Source organism: Rhinatrema bivittatum, chromosome 3 (assembly GCF_901001135.1).
Source record: "Rhinatrema bivittatum chromosome 3, aRhiBiv1.1, whole genome shotgun sequence".
NCBI classification, from domain to species: Eukaryota; Metazoa; Chordata; class Amphibia; order Gymnophiona; family Rhinatrematidae; genus Rhinatrema; species Rhinatrema bivittatum.
In genome coordinates, this window is record NC_042617.1 from 281,913,899 (window position 1) to 281,931,211 (window position 17,313).

Consider the following 17,313-nt stretch of genomic DNA (forward strand, 5'->3'; position numbering starts at 1 on the left):
TCACTGACCTCTGGTCACTTACTGACCATAAGAACATAAGACTTGCCAAACTGGTCCAAACCTTTTTAAAACGCAGCTACACTAATAGCTTTCACCACATCCTCTGGCAATGAATTCCAGAGCTTAATTATGCATTGAGTAAAAAAATAATTTTTTAATTATTTTTAAATGTATCACCTAGAAACTTTGTTTTGTTTCCCCTAGTCTTTGTACTTTTTGAAAGAATAAACATAAACAACCGATTAACTTTTACTCATTCCATTCCACTCAATATTTTATAAACCTCTATCATAACTCTCCTCAGATGTCTCTTCTCCAAACTGAAGAGTCCTTACCTCTTTATACTTTCCTCATAAGGGAATCTTCCATCCCCTTTATCATTTTGGTCGACATTCTCTGTATCTTTTCTAATTCTGCTTTATCTTTTTTGAGATGTGACCAGTATTGCACATAATACTCAAGATGAGGTCGCACCATGGAGCAATACAGAGGCAATATATATGGTACTCTCAGTAGTATTCTTCATTCCTTTCCTAATAATCCCTAGCATTCTATTTGCTTTCTTGGCTGTTGCGGCACACTGGGCAGAAGATTTCAACGTATTTTCAATGATGACACTTAAATCCTTTTTCTGAATGGTGACTCTTAATGTGGAATTTTTCATTGTGTAGCTTTAATTTGGCTTATTCTTTCCAGACAGGTACATTTTAAAAGAAGCACGTATGTGCTCATAAATGCGCGTATTGGGCTCACAAGCAAAGATGCACTTAATTTTATATCGTGCGTGCAAGTGTACGTGTATCATTTAAAATATCCCTGCCATGTGTATGTGTGCAGCCTTTACAAGTGCACTCGCACAAATGACCATATTTGGGGGGGGGGGGGGGGAGGGGGAGAGCAAGAGAATCTGACACTCTATATATCTCCCACTGTAAGAGGGGCACTTTCAACTCAGGATGGGCTTTGCGGGGAGAGCAGTGTTACAAGGGTCTACAGACCTTTGCACCCTAGACAGATCCTTGTAACACCGCCCCCCTGAAAACCCACCCTGTTGAAAGTTCCCCTCTTACAATGGGAGACATATAGAGTGAGTCTGTCTGACTGTCTCTCCCCTTTTCAGCCTTCTTATTCTTTATATGTGCACAGGTATGTACGTGCTTACTTCCCGATTTCTTAAAATTTGCGTTGCTTGTGCATGGCCCACATATGTGTGCATGGTGCCGTTTTTGTGCGAACAACACTTTTAAAATCTACCTGTAAGGGCATCACTTTGCTCTTGCTCAGATTACATTTCATTTGCTATTTGCATGCCCAATCTCCAAGTTTTGCAAGGTCCTCTTGCAATTTCTCATAATCCTCTTGTGATTTGACAACTCTGAATAATTTGGTGTCATCGGCAGATTTATCACCCCACTTGTTGTTCCCTTATCCAGGTCATTTATAAATAAATTAAAAAGCAGTGGTCTCAGAACAGATCCGTGGGGCACGCCACTATTCACCTTTCTCCATTGAGAAAATGTACTATTTAGCCCTACTCTCTGTTTTCTGCCTATTAAGCAGTTCCCAGTCCACAATAGGTCACTACCCCCATCCCATAATTTTTTTAAATTTCCTAAGAAGTATCTCATGAGGGACTTTGTCAAATGCTTTCTGGAAATCCAGATACACTGTATCAGCCTGCTCATGGAGCAGCAGTTACTACCCTTAACAGACACATGGGGGTAACCTGCATGGAGCGGCAGTTACTACCATAAGAAACTTGCTGGGCAGACTGGATGAATCATTTGTTCTTTTTCTGCCATCAATATTATGTTACCTTAATCCACATGAAGTATGTGGATAAAACTTTAATCAGAATAAAGCTTTGCACCATCTTTGACCAGTGATGCAGATGGAGCTATTGTGCCAGGGGACATTGAACTTAGGGCCATGAATTACAGGGAGATTTTATTAATTTCATAAGATTACTTGTCAGGTCTGAGTATCAATCCATGATTTTCTTGGCTGAAAAAGGGCCTGTACGGTTTGGGAAACTCAAGTACTGCATCATTTTTGGCTAATTCTGGTGCTGGTTCAGTAAAAAGGTATCAAACAACTAATAAGAGAGGCCAGGAAATCACAAGTGTGGAAAAAAACAAAACAAAAGTGGTATGAGAATAGTAGGCAAAACAACTACAATTAAAATATATTCATAAAATGATAAATAAAAAATGTGCAGATAAATACACATAAAGATAAAAACTACAATAAAAATCCTTTAAATACTCAAAAATCTATACCAGTGGTTCCCAAACCTGTCCTGGAGGACTCCCAGCCAGTCATGTTTTCAGGATATCCACAATAAATATGTATGAAATAAATTTGCATGCAGGGGAGGTTGTGCATGCAAATATCCCTCATGCATATTCATTGAAGATATCCTGGAAACCTGACTGGCTGGGGGTCCTCCAGGACAAGTTTGGGAACCAATGATCTATACCATTCGAACATGCATTTATTTATTTATTTTATTTAACATTTTTCTATACCGACCTTCATGAAAAGGATTCATATCAAACCGGTTTACATGGAACTTAGGGTCTAACTAAATAATAAATAACCAGATAATAAACCATTTAACCTCAGAATGGGGACTGTGAGCCAGCACGCACTCACAGGCCCTGCAGCAGCCCTGCCCACTCCTCCTACAGGGCTTTTTGCCATGGAAACCCATACAAGGCACAGGGCATTGCAGGACTTGTGAGCGTGTGCTGCTCACATCTCATGCTGATGCTAAGTTGCAGGAGTTTGGAAGAGAAGACCTGGGTGGCAGCAGGCCTAGATGTTGGCTTGGCAGCAGCGGTGGCATCCCATTACACCACCTATGAAAATTTGGCACCAGAGGCAGTTGCCTATGCCTAAACCTTGGCCTGTCACAGCCAGCAAAAAAATTCTGAGCTTGCATTGGCTGGAAACTTCATAGTTCTGGAGTGGAAAGTGTCACATGCCGCAGCTGGCCTGACAAAGTAGGAGTATGGAGGGAAAAAAAGCTACCATCGACTAATGGAGTTGTATTATTGGTGATATTTTCCGTACCTGAGGCCATCTGAAAACGCCTCCACACCATATTTGGACATACAGTATGCTCCTCCTACGAATGATATTCTGCCCATAATGCTGGCAACATTGACAATCCTGCCCTTGGCTCTCCGCAGCAGAGGAAGGAAGCTGAGGGTCACATCGACTAGTCCCATCAGATTGACATCCATAACTTTCTGGTAGTCAGCTTTGGTCAGCCACTCGTAGGGGGCCATTGGGATTGCAATCCCAGCATTGTTCACCAGGCCCCAGAGCCCTGTGACAAAAAGGCAGTAAATGCAATCTGTCTCTCATCTGGTCCTGTTCCCTACCAAAATATCATCCTTGATTTGGGAAGGAGGTGGTTCAGCCATTTGAAACCATGAAAACACTGATGACGTACATTGTGATATTTTCAAACAAAACAGAAATTTTGATTGTTTAGCTTGCAGAAACTTGATTTAAATGGTTATAGTGCACGCTAACATTTGGAAATGACTTAAAACAGGAAAAAAATAAAATGACACTAGATTAAGGTTGCCAACAAGCTTCAAATCACAAGAGCCAGTCCTGGTTTCACCCTGTTACAGTGGCAGCTGCTGTGTAGAAGCCAAGGCCCAATTGAACCACCAAAAAGTGAGTGTTTGTATGTGTTTCATAGGCATTGCATAGGCCAAGCGGTCTCCCTCTTTCTTGCCATGGTGCAATAGAAAGAATTACTCATAGAGGGTCTCTGGGGTCTAAACTCCGTCAGGCCAGATGAAAAGCAGTGGCCAAATGGTTTGTGAGACGTAGCTTAATGGTAAAAATAATGAGCTGAGAACTAAATAAGCCAGGTTCAAATCCCACTGATGCTCCTTGGGGCCATCCTGTGTTGCCTCAGTAGAGAACTTTTATTGTCAGCCCTCTGGGATAGAGAAATACCTTATTGTAACTTGCCTTGAGCTACTGATGAAAAGGCATGAGCTAAATCTAAAGGAATAAATTCATTTCTGACTAAGAACCCTTGGAAGCGACAGACTCAGTCCCTCCAAAAATACTCTAGCTGAGGTGATGCCTTGGGGGGTGGGGGCACAGGAAAAGAATGAGGAACCATTGTAGCTATTCTGGGCCCGGCCTACTCTCACTGCTTAGCCTACATGGAATCTGAATTTTGCTTCCGAAAGAGACTCTGAGCCAGTCCTGTGCCTCTGCTATTGTTGAAGGGAGGAAGGTATTATCAGAAGCCAGGAGGCAGCAGAGAGGAACCACCACCAAAACACTTCTGAGAACACCATCTGCCCTGAGAGGAGGCTGAGACCTGCTCAGAGGAAAGAAATGAGAGTATAATGACACTGGCTGCTAGGCAGTACCCCTGTCAACAGAGGTACTCATGGAGCCACACTCTCTCCCGCTCTAGCCACCACCTTGATGATCCCACGATTCAGTAAGACCAGCTCCCACAATTCAGTGCCTCTTCATTGAGTCACCTTGGCTCTTTTGCATTGGTCCACCTTGCCTTGCCTTGCTATTGAGTGGCATCTGTGGCTTTCTTGTTTCGCCATGTCCTGCGGCCTCCTCAGCCTTCCCTCCTTGTCCTTCAGCCTCCTTGGACTTGAGACCTACTAGCTGCGCTCTGCCTTGCTTCGTGGCCAATTAGACCGCCTTGTCTGTTTCGCCCTTCTCTCTTTTATATGTACCTTGCTTCATGTTAGTTTACAGTTAGCCTGGGTTGCTCATTCTTTTTCCTGTTCTCATGGTCCTGTCCAGTCCTAGATCAAGGCATCTATTTTCGTGTTTTTCCAGTCCTAGTCTTGTCCTGCCCTCTCTGGCCTTGTCTTTTCTTGTCCTGCCTGGTCCTTCCTGTGGCCCCTGCTCTCCTTGGCCCTTCGGATTGAGCCCTTGTCTCCCTCATCTGCCTTGCCCTCCTGTTCCTGTTCCTGTTTCCATTCCCAGCCTTTGCCTCCTGTGCCGGTCCCCATCTCTTGCCTGGTTCCTTTGTGCTGTGTCACCCCAACTTCCCTGCCAGCATTCCTAGGACTGGTCTCATTGCTGACTTGAACTGTCTCTGGCCTTGACTTTCGTCAGTTCGCTGCCTGCCCTGACCGCCTGCTTGGACCTTGATTTTGCTGGTTTGCTGCCTACACTGACCTCCTGTTTGGACCCTGACTTCATCTGTTCACTGCCTGCCTAGACCTCCTGCTTTGACTCTTGCATTGTCTGAACGCTGCCTGCCCTGACTTCTGCCAGCCATGTACTGCTCCTGGAAAGTTCTGCCAGCCACCAGAATCTGCAGGCTCAACCCGAGGGTGAGGTGGCTGAGCAAGCGGAAGGCCCTGTCCAGCTATGCCTAACAGTCTGGCCCTGCTCCTGTTGGGATGTGACGGGGCTTTCCCAGTCACTAAGGGCCGGATTTTAAAAGGGTTACGCTCACCAGGCCTATTTTAAAAAGGCCCGGTGACACGCGTAAAGCCCCGGGACAAAAAGGGGCAGTGCAGTGCGGGGGCGGGGCCAGAGGCCTCCGACAGAGCGGCCATTGCTGCTCTGTCGGAGGATCGCATTGGTGCAAAAGGTAAAATAAACATTTTGGGGGTGGGTTAGAGTAGGGCTAGGGGGAGAAAGGTTAGGGGAAGGGGTGGGAATGTCAGGTTAGGGGGAAGGGAAGTTCCCTTCCAGGCCGTTCCGATTTCAGGGTGGCCTGGGAGGGAACGGGGGAAGGCAGTGAGGCTCGGCGCTCGCATGGTGCACAATTGTGTACCCCCTTGCGCGTGCCGACCCTTGATTTTATAACTTGCGCACGCCTGCGCACGCATGTTATAAAATCAGGCGTACATGTGCGTGCACCGGGTAGCGCACGCACATACTCATAAGAGCATAAGAACATAAGAAATTGCCATGCTGGCTCAGAACAAGGGTCCATCAAGCCCAGCATCTGTTGCTACCGTCGCTGCTCGACGTTTCCACTCTGCCCTCCTCACCTCTTTGGCGACTCCCTCTTGCTCGAGTGGAAGGTTGGCCACCGCGGCGTCTCTCTGCCGTCTCCCTCCGGCATCCTCGGAGCGGCTCGACACTGCGATCTGCCATGATTCAGAAGGGCCTAAGGGCGGGCGCGCGCGCGGCACAGCCCTGACTGATGTACCAGCAGTGGCGCGAACCTCAGGGGCGTCCCCCTGAGATGACATCATCAGTACTGGATATTTAAAGTCTTAGAAATCGCTAACTAATCGAGTTAGCAAGGGTTACTCTACCTAAGCTGCTCTGCCTCCTCGGACTTACCAGGGATACCCGCTCCTCGGGGGCCTTGCTCTCTCTTTGTTTTTCAGGTCACAGTCAGGAACCGGCACTTACTCCTCTAGGGCCCATGTTCCAGGACTGGTTGCTGCATACTCTTTCTGCCTGGAAGTCATTGCTGCCTACTACACCAGTGAGTTATCTTCTCTCTCTCAGAGCTTTCCCTGGAACCAGGTACTCGCTCCTCGAGGGCCTAACCTATTCCAACATCTGGACTACTTCTAGAGACTATTGTGTGAGTGTTACCATCAAGGCTCTGTTCCTGAACTCTGCATAGCCTGCCTACTCACTATATTCAGTTTCTCTACAGCTCAGTTATCCAGGATCGCTGTTCCAGTACCAAAGGGACTACAGCCCTGCTGGTCACTTCCAGCTCACTACTGCCACCTCTGGTGGTTCAATATACTGTTTAATAAAAGAACTAGTGTGTGTCTGTCTGCATACTCTGAGCCTGACCGGTGGTCCCTCTCGGGATCTTCCCCCGGGGGCGTGGTCATCTGCCATTGGCCCAAGGATCCACCCACAACTACCTCAAACACCAACAGCATCCTTTTCCAACAGAGGCCAATCCAGGCTCAAGTACCTGGCAAGTACCAAAACACTAATTAGATCCCATGCTACTGATGCCAGTAATAGCATCGGCTATTCTCTAAGACAACTTGATTAATAGCAGTTAATGGACTTCTCCTCCTAATGTTTTTCTATGTGATTTTTCTAGTTAGGGGCAGTAGGAAAGGTTTTGATATTTTTTGATTCCCTCTCATTGTTGTAACCCCATCTTTTTGGGGGTATGGCATTTGGGGTATATAATCTCCTGGATCATGCTCAGTGTTTTAGTGGGTGAGGAGTGGACTAGAAAGTAGGAAGAGAAGAGTTGGAGACTCCCACAGGATCTCAAGCCAGTGGTTGGAGGATTAAGAGATCCCCTCAGGATTCCAGCTGTTGTTGAGAGGTTTTAGATCCCCCCAGGATCTTAAGGAAGGAGAGTGGAATTTGAGACTCTTTACAGGGTCTCAAGAGAAGATTGATTAGTGTCTTTTCCAATCACTTTTTGCAGTTGAACATTGATGTACTTTTGAATAAGATTTTTGGACTTTGAGCTGACCAGTTAAAAGGGAAAGTTGTATCCGCAGTCTCCCAGAGGATTGGGGCAAGGATCCTGTTGCCTGAGCTACCTGAAGAAGCCAGGATAAGAAGAGTTTTGATACTTTTGAGCTAAAGACTCAATGGGGCTGAATCCCTATTGAGAAGGTTTCCAGCTGAGAGAGAAGTTCGGAGTTTGGATGTTTTTGTATTTGGGGATAGTTTTCCTATAGTTTTTGTATCTGGAAATATTCTTATACCCTCTGATTGACTGTATGCTGGAACCCCATTCCAGTTACCCCACACTACAGGGTAAGAACATTTTCTCCATTGATAATGGTGCAAGGGAGGTGATAAGGGAGATAACACCTAAGATGGGCAAACTGACAATAATATTCATTGCTCTCATATTTTTTATGTTGTTTTTGATATTTGGTATTATGGCTTGGATCATCATTTTTAACACAGTAAATACTATTTTATTTGAACACCTATTATAGACTTAAGAGTGGTTTTTGCTACTTTTTCATCCAGGGGATGGAAGGACTCTTGTCACTTCTTGGTTTCTCCCCACTTTGCTGCTTTTTGCTTCCCTGTTATTGATCTTTACTATTTGTCACATTTGGGAGAGTTTTGAATTCCATTGTGAAGTCTTCACCAAAGTAGCGATAAAGAACACCAAGGATATGTTGAGGGAGGCAATGGAGGAAGAGCAAGGTTGAAAGACCAGGGCAATAGAGGAGAGATGTCATGTGGAAGGGACCAGCCTAAGAGGACACAATAAGGTGTAACCAGGAGCCATTTCCGGTTATCAGTAAGCCCTTGGAAATGCCAGGTAGAATAGGTTAGTGTATGGAGAGAGGATCCATTCAAATTCAGCCCCTCCCTTTTTGAGATCTGGAATGGCCATTCCCCTGCGAAGCTTTATAACAACTCTCTCCTGAGAGTCTATGGGCAGTAACCCCTTAAGAGAGAGGAAAGGTTTGCTATAAGAGAATGTTTACCTTTGTTATGGTGGAATGTTGGGACTTGTTCATACCAGAGACTGGTTTGTTTTCCTTCTTTAAGGAGGACTATTTTCTGTTGGACTTTTACTCTTCCAGACAGTACATCTTCAATCAACCAGATGACCTGGCTGGTCAAGAGGCCTAGAAGAAAGGAAGGTCTCTGCTTCTATCCCTATGTGGGAAGAGACTTTGCCATTTAATACCATAAAATGGATGACATCCTATTAATTCAATTCTATGAGTTTATATAGTATGCGAACACATACCAAATGTATTTCTGTTTGAAAAGACTATTTATGACACAATACTTATTTATGTTCTAAGAAGGATCTTTCACATAAAAGATTTCTATAAATCTTAAAATTTGTAGAAATTTCTACAAAAATCTTAAAATTTGTTTGGAAAAACTGTCCTTGGATTTATTTTAACTGTAACTGCCATGTAAAATAATCATTTCCTTTATAGATTGGGTGCCAACTGCCCATCCAGTGCATTATAACATTTTTGTTACAGGAGGAGACCTCAGAAGAAGGTGACCATCTACAGAAGACATATTAACCATAAATTCTCTCCACAGGTTTTGGAAGAGATACCTCCCATATCTTGCCAGTGAGCGTGAGCTGAGGCTAAAAGAGTCATCTGTTCTGTTAGGGAGCGCTAGGAGAGTGGTTCCATTTCTGAGGGGATTGTGTGTCCTTGGGCCACGGCACGAACCCAGAGGGCTCCAAGGCAGTACTGAGGCAGGCGAGACTTGTCCGAGCATGGGTGGAGACTGTAGACTCAGGACCCTGACCTCCACCGAACCCGAGCGTACCAGGTGAGAACCAACAACGCAATGTTGTTCTCTGAGGTAGCCCTCCGGCCACCTGATAGCCCTTTCAGACCCGCCGCTGGGAAACAGCAGGCACGCCAGGACGGACGGAGATCGAGGGCAGATGATGGTTCAGGCAGAGACTGAAGACGAAGACTCAGGATCAAGGTACTGAAGACGAAGATTCAGGAACAAAGTACTGAAGACAAGGATTCAAGAACAAGTACTAGGTTGAGGCTGCGACGCAGCATGCCCTATACAGCCCACCCACGGGGTTGGTCATGGACCACACTGGATGCGGGGCAGACTCCACACGAGAAGTGAAGCAAGTGCGAGGAACATGTCCCAGATACTGTAGAGGCCTGCACCGGGGCATGTCCTTCACAGCCGCCTGTGGCTGGTCGCAGACCACGCTGAAGCGGTGCAGGTTCCAGCAGCGTCAAACACATGGATGGAGCAGACACATCAAAATCATAGAACATATAGAAAGACATGGTTTAATGGAACAAAGTCAGCATGGCTTTACCCAAGGCAAGTCTTGCCTCACAAATCTGCTTCACTTTTTTGAATGAGTTAATAAACATGTGGATAAAGGTGAACCGGTAGATATAGTATACTTGGATTTTCAGAAGGCGTTTGACAAAGTTCCTCATGAGAGGCTTCTAGGAAAAGTAAAAAGTCATGGGATAGGTGGCGATGTCCTTTCGTGGATTGCAAACTGGCTAAAAGACAGGAAACAGAGAGTAGGATTAAATGGGCAATTTTCTCAGTGGAAGGGAGTGGACAGTGGAGTGCCTCAGGGATCTGTATTGGGACCCTTACTTTTCAATATATTTATAAATGATCTGGAAAGAAATACGACGAGTGAGATAATCAAATTTGCAGATGACACAAAATTGTTCAGAGTAGTTAAAGCACAAGCAGATTGTGATAAATTGCAGGAAGACCTTGTGAGGCTGGAAAATTGGGCATCCAAATGGCAGATGAAATTTAATGTGGATAAGTGCAAGGTAATGCATATAGGGAAAAATAACCCATGCTATAATTACACAATGTTAGGTTCCATATTAGGTGCTTCAACCCAAGAAAGAGATCTAGGTGTCATAGTGGATAACACATTGAAATCGTCGGTTCAGTGTGCTGCGGCAGTCAAAAAAGCAAACAGAATGTTGGGAATTATTAGAAAGGGAATGGTGAATAAAACGGAAAATGTCATAATGCCTCTGTATCGCTCCATGGTGAGACCGCACCTTGAATACTGTGTACAGTTCTGGTCGCCGCATCTCAAAAAAGATATAATTGCAATGGAGAAGGTACAGAGAAGGGCTACCAAAATGATAAGGGGAATGGAACAGCTTCCCTACGAGGAAAGACTAAAGAGGTTAGGACTTTTCAGCTTGGAGAAGAGACGACTGAGGGGGGATATGATAGAGGTGTTTAAAATCATGAGAGGTCTAGAACGGGTAGATGTGAATCGGTTATTTACTTTTTCGGATAGTAGAAAGACTAGGGGGCACTCCATGAAGTTAGCATGGGGCACATTTAAAACTAATCGGAGAAAGTTCTTTTTTACTCAACGCACAATTAAACTCTGGAATTTGTTACCAGGGGATGTGGTCAGTGCAGTTAGTATAGCTGTGTTTAAAAAAGGATTGGATAAGTTCTTGGAGGAGAAGTCCATTAACTGCTATTAAGTTAACTTAGAGAATAGCCACTGCCATTAGCAACAGTAACATGGAATAGACTTAGTTTTTGGGTACTTGCCAGGTTCTTATGACCTGGATTGGCCACTGTTGGAAACAGGATGCTGGGCTTGATGGACCCTTGGTCTGACCCAGTATGGCATTTTCTTATGTTCTTATGTTCTTAATCCGAGGGCCGGAATGAGATTCAAGACACAGGACCAAGATGGAACTTGGCTTTAGGCAAGGATGACCCTTTGGAGGTTTGTGCTGCAGGCAAGAAGGCAGGCCTTGTGCCACAAGGTACCCTACACAGCCCATCTGTGGGTCTGGTCACGGACCATTACATGGCATGCCAGGAAAGGTGGCGACAAGGAACCAGGGGTTCAGGACATCAAGGCTGGAACATGGAACATCAGGGACATCAGGACCGGATCACGGAACATCAAGACTGGATCACAGATGTCAGGAATATCAAGACTGGATCACGGAACATCAGGACTGGCAATAAAGGATCAGGAACCAAGACAGGACATGGAGCTCCAAAGAAGAACAAAGACCTGGCGGAGCGCTGGAAGACAGGAGATTCCAGGAGCAAAGAACTCCGATGCAAGGCAAAGCAGGACTGGAAGTGAAGCCCTTTTATAGGGCTAGTCAGAGGACGCCCAGGAGATATCATCAGGAGGGGCCCAAGGCGTTTTCCCACCATGGGCCCTTTAAATATAGTGGAGAGGCGCGGCCACGCGCCTAGAGGCAGGCAGAAGCAGAAACAGACTGTTGGCGGCGTTCCTGCCGCGAGGGAAAGCCTAGGGGCGGCACTAGGCCGCAAGACAGGGCCTTAGCGAAGGCGGCTTCCTGCCGCTGAAGAGGATCAGGTCCGCGGCGGTCCAGGGTGTGGCGACAGTGGCAGTGACGGCGGCCTCCCTGCCGCTGAAAAGAGGAGCAAATTCTCGGCAGCTCCCTGCCGCAGGAAATCAAGGCGGCAGGAGCTTCGATGGCTTCCCGGCCGCATTGGGGAGCGGCAGCATGGCAGGAGCGAAGTTGTACCGGCGGCAGCCTCCCGGCCGCATCAGGAACGCAACAGCTTAGCTGGAAAAGGGGCGAGAGGCTGCTTGCGGCTCGGCCTGCAAGCAGCATCACAACATGGATGGTGAGAGCATGCACTACATATCAGGGTGGTATCAGCACCTTCTGGATGGCAGCAGCAGCAGTTTGGCCATTTATCCCATTATTATCATTTTCCATCCAAATTCTGGTGGGAATGTTCTGGTATGTTTGTAATTTCATATTTCCCATATGGCTGCATATGCTCTGATGAAATGATTTATGCTGTGTTCTTGTCATAAATGGTGGCAAGGATATTGCTGTGCAATATTACATGTCTATTCTACTGGAAAATTTGTGCAAGAGTTTCACACATACTCAGATTTTGTCTAAGCTCTAGGAAGTGCCAGATAGAATAGGTTAGTGAATGGAGGGAGGGTCCATTCAAATTCAGCCCCTCTTTTCGTAGGATCCGGAATGGCCATTCCCCTGAAAGGTTTTATAACAGCTCTCTCCCGAGAGAATGTGGGCAGTCCTTTTTAATTTCGAAACGTTAGGAGGCTGTGAAGAGTTTACCTTTTTTTTTTTTTAGTTTTCCAGGCCCAGTCAGAGGAATCAGGCTAACCCAGGCTGACCAGGGTGAGGAGGGTTTTCCTTCCAGTCTACTCAGTAGCTGGTTGGGATATCCTTCTGGGTTGTTTTCAGGATAGAGATTTTCATGGTAGGAGCCTTGCTGGACACCTGGCCTTTTCCTGGATTCAGGGTATGGGGAACCCTGTGTTTGGGAAACCCAGGTGATGGGTTACCTGCAAGGGGTAACTCCGGTGTTATTTTCAGTTAAGCGGAAAGGACATTAAGCTGAGACATCCAGGAGGAAGATTGTTTTGTCTGCCCCTTCCTTCCTGCATTGGAGCAGAGGAAGATACCTGCATCCAGGGATCCCTCCCATCAGGGGCCCAGAGGAGAGACTGAGACTGTGATAAACCTAAGGAATTGGAAAAGCTGCTAACCATGAGTAAAAGAACTGAAAAGATCTTAGAGGACACCCATTCAGAGTCTTCAGCCCCTGGGGAGAAGCCACCTTCCATGATCTTTCCATCCCTCTTAGCCCCTCCCAGCAGGAGGGCTGTGGTTGGTTGCCTGCTCCTATTTAGACCAGCCATTTTAGAGTTCCAAGGAGTCAGTTTGATTTCAATTCAGATCAGTGAAGATATAGTTTTTCCACCCTCTGCTGAGGCCTCCCTACCTCATCAGAAACTTTATTTTTTGTTCCTCTCTGTGCACACCCTGGCAGAGTATTTAGTTGCAGTGAGATAGGGTTTTGTCGGATTCTCTTTGGGGCAAAAGGGATCTCTTTCCAGAGAACTGAAGACCTGTGAGCCCTTCTGCACCCTAGATATGGCAAGCACCAGGGACAGATCTTCTGACTGAGATTTTTGATGGCCAAGATGTATCCAGACTTTTTTCAGAGGGGACTCCTGCTTAAACCTTGCACCCTTTGGATAAGGCTCCCCCTAGTCACAAAGGATAAATGCTAAAGATCTGTGAGCCTTAATCTACAACCTAGATGTTGCAAGCACCAGTGATAGTAAAACAGCAGCCACCGATTTTCAGAAAGCAAGTATTCGGATTTTGTAGTGGGAGGTTTTTTGACTCACTCTCTCCACAGGATTCCCATGGTTTAGAGACTTTTACCACCAGAGAAGACATCAGTATTAACATCAAGGAGAAGGCTCGAGATTCTGGGAGTTTCCACTTAGATCTCAACCCCATGGGACCAGGGCAGGCTGGGTAATCGCGACCAACTGGATTCAGGTAGGACTTTCACCATGTCGAGGGGACACCGTCCAGTAAGATTCTAGTTAGGCCACTGGGAAAGCTTTTGGGTACTTTAAAATCACCATGGGAAAGCTTTGCCCAGATACCTGAGAGATTAAGGACACCTACTCATCAGTCAGTTGTAATTTCACCTTTATTGAAAATGGACTTTGATTTAACCATTACAGAATCAGTAAGCATTTAATATAACACCCAGTGCCTTGTGCTGCCTGGTTTGCCCCAGCATCTCACAACCTGGGGTGTAGCAGCTAACACTATACAGAGAGAGAGAGAGAGAGAGAGAGAGACACACACACACACACACACACACACACACAGACACACACACGCACACCACTACCCTGGCCATAAGTGAGAGCTTCCCCCGACAGAAAGAATTTACCCTTGGGAGAAAGAGAGTCATGTATGGGAGGAGTGCTAATCAGAGCAGCCCTGAAGAGTATAAAGAGGTTTGTGTACCCTTGGGATAACCATACTGCTAAGGGTTACATCTACAAGTCTATAGATGCAGTGAGGGTAACACCAGGACCACATTTGTTCCAGATTGGTCAGAAGAGTTCTGTAAAACGTCATGTTAACAGAAAGGACAATTTACTGGCACTTGAAGCATTGTCACGGTCACCTGACTCAGGACAACTCAGGTAGGCTATGCCAATTTGCCTCACTTCATCTATGGCCTTGAAGTCCTGCTTTCTTGAAGAAACAACAACCTGATAAATCAGGTGATTTTGGTAGACAAGTGAAATATGAAAATCTACCCCCACTCCCTACACACATGGAACTTTTTATCATTACCTCTGTCTCCCACTTGCTGTTTTACCCAATCGGCAGCAGCAGCAACACTTTGGCTATTGGCGACATCCACGATTAGCGTTTGCAGTCTCTGGGAGGTGGCTTCCTTCAGCTGCTCTGCCCCTCGCTGTGTCAGACAAGCCGCCAGCACCCGCAGGCCCTGCCTGTCCAGCTGCCGGGCCAGCAGGTTTCCAAAGCCTGAGTCACAGCCAGTGATGAGCACATATTTATCTGGGAGGTTCTGGAGTATCTGTCTGTCCCTGATACCAGCGGTACAGAAGGTAGAGCCCCAGGAGGGACCAGCAGCCAGAGCCACATTGGAACGTTCTCCCTGCCAGAGAAGGAACAAGTAACAGTGGGTGAAGGATCTGAACTCCAGTCTTTATAATCTGCATATAACAGAGGTATAGTCATAGCACCCAATTTCCTGTGATAGCACAGAGGTTTGATTCTACAGCAAAAGTAAAACAATTCTATGGACATATGTGTAAATATGTGTCATCTTCTGTATATTAAATCATGTAAATCTTATTTTACATTACAAAAATAGTTTTTCAACCTTGCTTGTGCATCTGAATAATTTCTTTTATTTAGGAATATACTCAAATCAATCAAAGTGCACTGATGCAATTAACAGCATTGCAAAGTACTAAAAAACAGAAGCATGAATTATTCTCGATAAGTCCATCATGAGGGTTTTTATTTATCTTTTCTTTTTGCTCCCACACATACATCCATCAGTCATTCACTCATTTGTACATCATACAATTGCCCAGAATCACACCTCACATATCCTTCTTTTAGCCTGGCAAATTAGTTGTATGTAAGGAATCTCTCAGTATTAGCAATAATGTGTCACTAAACCTAGACCAAAGGTTAATATATTCTTTTTTCTGTGGGTATTTTTCTAATTGAAGTGCCAACTTTTCATATACTATACAGTCTTTCATCATCCATTTAAAAGGCTAAATATTGGAAGATGGTCTACTACCCAGCAAGTCAAAATACATTTTGTCAAGAGGACTACATACAATTTTTTTTTATTTACTGTGAAGTAGCCTGAGCCACACACGATACACAATAATTAAATCCTAGCATTCAAAGAAATTCATTTACCTACCACATTTCTAACCTTATCTTGATTGTATAAGATTTGGAAGTTGGTGGGATATGAAAGTGAGTTGGAAAATGGGTACTTCTGAAGGCTTCCTTTCCCATGAGCAGGGGCAGATTGTAGAAAAATATCAGCCCAGGATATTTTTTCAAAACTGGCCCACTGGGTATCTAACTCCCTTGTGCGCTTTCCCTGCAGCATGTGCTTCAACAGCTCCAAAAGCACACCAAGCTGACCCTCGAAGTACATCATATGAACTGGAGCCTGGCAGTATTAAGCCACAAAAACAGCCACCTTAGACCAGCGATGAAAACATTGAGGTGCAGTCCTCCTTCCAACTATGCAATTGGTTGGGTCCCCCAAAGGTTTCTCTTATATACATATCCTGAATTCCTGGCTTGGTGTTAAATCTCTTGCCAACCATTCAGCTCTTGAACCAGTTGGGAGTAATGAGACGATCACACTGCTAGCCAGTGTGAGGCACCCACATAGATTTTCCGATTAAGGAAACTTTATTGGCACATACACACTGACACAAGCAGCGGGACCCCCTGTTTGGCTTTCTGACTACATCTGAGAGCTACTTTCTCTGGGGTTCGCTGGGCCCTTGGCATGGTCTAGCAGTCCCAATCCTCAGATCCCACGATTAACCATGGCTGGGCAAGGGAGTTGCAAGAGGAGATCCCAAAGGTGTCAACAAAATAAACAAAACAATTACCAGTAACCACTCCACTTACTGTCCATTCATCACATGAGGAAGGGAGGAGAAAAAAAACATGTCCGAGGCCAACTGGTGTTCAAAGAAAAATTTACTTTAGTGTAACCCTTTTTCAGGGAATAATGCTGATTCCAAAGGGCCATTCAATAATTTCTTTCTGTGGGCTAGCTCTTCACCTTTGTCCTCAGCTCACTTTCTCCCAGGGGGGATTCTGTCTGTGGGGGTGAAGGATACTTTCGAGGCCCAGGCTATGGAAACCTTGTGTGTGTGTGTGTGTGCGTGTTAGTCTTGCTCTTCGGGACATTTACCTGGACAAAACAGGCAGGACTAATGGATGGGTGTTCAAAATAATATTTACTGCTATTGATTGTAGGAAAATTAATAAAGTGAAGAAATAAAATGTCCAGTTACATCCAGATTCCTCGACTTTGACACAGTACAAGTTTAAATGATGTAGCCATCTGTGGAACTGTCCCATAGTGCTGAGATTTTATAACTTGAGATCCATCCATGATGAGGGATAATTGTTTGTCCCGAGGGCTGGGGGTATCCTAACCAGGGTGGATGACCCTTTCCCCACGGTACCTGATTTCCAGAAGGGCACGCCTGATCTTCACCTGCTTGTGTCCCATGTCCCAGGGTGGAAACTCTGATTGGGGGGACTCTGGATGGTCTTCTTTTCCAATCTGTTCTTCGAAAGAATAGCTTGTGATCCTCCTGAAGGAAAGGCTGGTTCTGGAACAGATATTACAGTCCAGATCTGGGCAGCGAAGGGGGCAGAAAAAATACTTCCTTCCCAAAGTTGGAAACTCAATCTATGAAAATATTTAATCTAATTCACAGGTCTCCGCAACCTCCTCTTGTAGTGGCAAAGGGGTATACAGATTCCAACTTGC

At 45.5% G+C, this 17,313-nt stretch overlaps 1 pseudogene; it reads right to left on the reverse strand.

Moving 5' to 3' along the window:
* Positions 1-14,903, reverse strand: part of LOC115087525 — a 36,684-nt pseudogene extending 21,781 nt beyond the window's left edge.
* Positions 14,904-17,313: the final 2,410 nt, after the last annotated feature.